General features: G+C 49.1%; 1 long non-coding RNA gene across 1 annotated transcript; it reads right to left on the minus strand.

The window, feature by feature from the left end:
• Positions 1-1,634: 1,634 nt before the first annotated feature.
• Positions 1,635-2,472, minus strand: LOC131091262 (uncharacterized). Its single transcript, XR_009115378.1, has 4 exons — positions 2,121-2,472; positions 2,003-2,044; positions 1,864-1,907; positions 1,635-1,762 (listed from the first exon to the last, which is right to left on the minus strand). It is a non-coding gene; the product is annotated as an uncharacterized LOC131091262 (long non-coding RNA).
• Between the last annotated feature and the right edge of the window lie 1,215 nt (positions 2,473-3,687).

Here is a 3,687-nt window from a genome sequence, read left to right on the forward strand (position 1 = left end):
TCCTTCTTACACGCTCACTGTGGCCCTTCTCTGAGATGCTGAAGAAGGTGCTTTGACACATCTTCTGGCTGCCGCTCCTTGAGCTAAATGGCAGATCCTGGGGAAATCAGCAGCCTCGGCGACCTGTGAGACAACAGGAAGGGTCAACAAGTGGCTATCTGACAGCTAGGACTTGTCCCCACTCTGGACTGATGAATTTTCTACCCAAAATCCCACAAAAGACAGATGAACAGTAAAGTTGTTATAACTGTTCTACCTAACTGTGACTATGTGCCAGGGCAGGGCAGCTCCGATCATAAGTGGTACAGTCTACACACAATATAAGCTGACGCATACAGTGCAAGTGTACACAGAGTGTAAGTACACACAATATAAGGCGACATGCTTACATGCAGTATAAGTACAGACAATATAAGGCGATGCACTTACATTGCATGTACCTATGCTGGCTTATACTGTATGTACTTATACTGTATGTAAGTACATACAATATAAGCCAACATAGGAACATACAATATAAACCACGACTTAAGAAAACTCTCTGGAAGATTACTTATTGAGCCCTGTATCCTTTGAGAAGATGGAACCTATAGAACTACTGCAGTCACGTGAGGAGGGTGTAAGATGCTCCCTCTAGAAGTTCAAGAAAATGGAAAAAAACCCACTACCAAAGCTGATAGTGAGAAGGAAGATGGATGAGAACATCTTGTCCCTGTGAGACATTCCTGTCTCAAAGAGTAAAAATGTAAAGATGCTGGAATAAGGGATATCCAGCAAGGAATGTGAGTAGAACATGGCACAGAAGAGAGCCGATAAAGCATTGAGATGTAACAAAGGCCTATGCCGTGGAAGACAATGGACACACACACCATAACATAGACACAGATGACATAACACAGAGACAAGTTGCAACTGCTTGGCACTTTCCCTTTAGGGACCCGAGAGTCCTAGCACAAGACGAGCCAGAGGCCAATGAGGCCAAGGGAAAGGAAGCCCTATGACAACAGCACGTGATGATGAAATGCAACTCATTAAAGGAAGTTGGGGCCAAAGCAGTTAGGAGGATGCTCGAGAGGGTCAGCAAGCCTAGAGAAGGAAGCGGACTGCCAGGTGACTGCGGCTACAGCTCCGGACCTTAAGGCAAGCTCCACGGGGGAAAGAGCCGTGACGACTTCAAGTCGAGGAAGGCAGATGACGCAAAGTTCACGAGAATGTGGAGATGGGTAGGAACTGCCCTGCCCGGCAAAGGCTCTGGTGAGGCTGAGGAGAAACCCTCTCCCTTTACTTCCAGGGAGCCTGTCCCACTACAGACCTCTCCGCTAAGCTGACATCAGATTGCCTCCTGTGATAGTAAAGGCTTTTCCCCTTCTCCCAACCACTGGCCCCGACACTTAGCTTTTGGAAGACAAGCAAACAAAATCCATCCTCGGTCGGACGTGGACGTTGAGACGTTCTCAATGTGTGCGCTTCGGTGCTGCCGCTTCCAAGCTGTGGCTACAAGCCTGCCCAGGGTACCTAAGGCAAAACAGAAAACGTGACTATTGCCCTCAAAAACAGTAATCCCCGGGACTCCTTCGCACCCCTGCCCCAGCTCACCTCAAGTCTTGATTTGACTCCAGAGGCCGCCTGGAAGATACCTGCAAAAAGAAAATGTACACACTTAGCATGCTGCTGCATAACGCTCACCTAGGAATCAGCCCGCCTAAACTCCGAGTCACCTGCCCTCCTCTCTTCCCCGGCATGCCTAGGGCAGCGACAGCACCTGCAAAGAAACAAAGCAGAAAAGCATGCTGAGATACTGTGAAAACACAACCTCCCAACCCTGACAAGTATGCCACACTGATACCTTAAGCTTGAACCCACCTGGCATGGGCATGCTGGGCTAGGATAGATGGCAAGCAGTCCATCTAAAATAAAAAGAGGAATAATACATACCTAGAGCTGCACCAGAAACTGAGACCTCAGCAATAACAACTGTTTCGGTACCCTACTGAATGCTCACCTTGCCCACTCAGCCTTGACAGCTGCTCTCTGCCTTGACTTCCTAAAAATAAAGACAAAGAGCAGAGCTGCAGCAGCCACAATTTATGCTTCCTCTGCAGAGACAAACAATGACTGACCTTCACAGGGGAATCCCCTCACCCAGAATGGGGGGCTCTGCCCTGGATTTATCCTTCTGCAACTAAAAGAAAGTTAGGATGAAAGTGAAAGGGCTGCAGGATAACTTATGGGCTCCACGTATCCTGTGTCCATCTACAAATCCCATCTAGAATCCAACTACACATTACAAATTCAAAGTCCCTGAGACTTCTCATATTGCACCAGGATATGCAGCAGGGCAGAGCAGCAGCTCCAGCACAAATGTGTGCAGACACCCGTGACACAGGACAGACAAGACGTGACAAACACTGGGGACACAACAGGAACGGAAATCTCTTAGCAAGGGAAATGGCTGCAAGGACTGAGAGAATGCAAAAGAAGAAGAGTTGAAGATGATGGCGAGATGATGAGGCTCAGAGAACCCTGGAGGAAGAAGATGCAAACTGAATGATTTATTCCAAAAACTGCAAAGATGGATGCCCGAGAATCCTACAGTCAGAATCCTCTCCCTAACCTCACATCCTTACAAGTCCTACTCTGCTATAATGGATCATTGCGCAGCATGGCTGTCCGTACAGCTCAGAACAAGACATGACAAGACATTTGACTGGACGTTTCTAAAGAGAGATGCATTTCTGATGCCTGTGTGAGCTCCCCAGTCAAAAGATCTATGGCATGGGTGCCAGGGCGAGGAACGCTGAGATCACGGATGCTAGGAAAGGTTTCTGAGAGGCCTCTCACAGGGCTAAGATAAGAGACATGAGATATCCAGGAAAACACACAATACACAAGTGACACAAGACACACCAGGACTGCTCTGCCCTGCTGCGCACCTCAGCACTGTGACCAAAAGGGAGACTTTGCTTTTATGGGGCCTAAGGGGCAACATCTTGGCTAACCTCATTGCCAGAGCAAACTCAGACCCCCACCTCAGGGAGTCCTGACAAAGCACCCAACGTTCATCCCCTCTGAGGGTTGCAGCCCTCTGCTTATCTCTCAGACATCAGGGGATGCCTGTGTCAGGTGCAAAGAAAGGCCACCTCGTCACCTGGTAAGGTCCTGCTGGCACCGGGCTGGTGTCTCTCAGACAGCTAGATTAAAGAGAACCAAACATCAGTGCCTGACCTTGGCACCGCATCGGCCAAAACCCCACCAGTCTGCTACTCACCATGCTACTAGGAATGCCCAGCACCTCCTAACCCTGACCCTCTGCCATGGATGCAATGCATCCACACCTGAAAAAGTTAGAACATATGTCACACACCTCCACAATAACTTTAACTTTCAAGCTGGAAACACCTTATATAAACCTACGAATAGCACCTAGTGCCCAAGTAGAGCCCACATTCAAATTTCAACTCCCCAGGCTTGTCCCATTGCAGCACGCCATGCGGCAGGGCAGAACAGCTCCGGCACAAATACCTGCAGACACCCGTGACACAGAACATGACAAACAGGAGGACACCAAACACAACACATCATGCTTGTGGTGAGGGCCTCGAGGGAAGAGGGAAAAAGGGACCCCAAAGACACACTAGGGAACACAGCACACCAGACAACAGGACACAGACCGGAGCTGTTCTGCAC

This window comes from Melospiza georgiana, chromosome 18 (assembly GCF_028018845.1).
Source record: "Melospiza georgiana isolate bMelGeo1 chromosome 18, bMelGeo1.pri, whole genome shotgun sequence".
NCBI classification, from domain to species: Eukaryota; Metazoa; Chordata; class Aves; order Passeriformes; family Passerellidae; genus Melospiza; species Melospiza georgiana.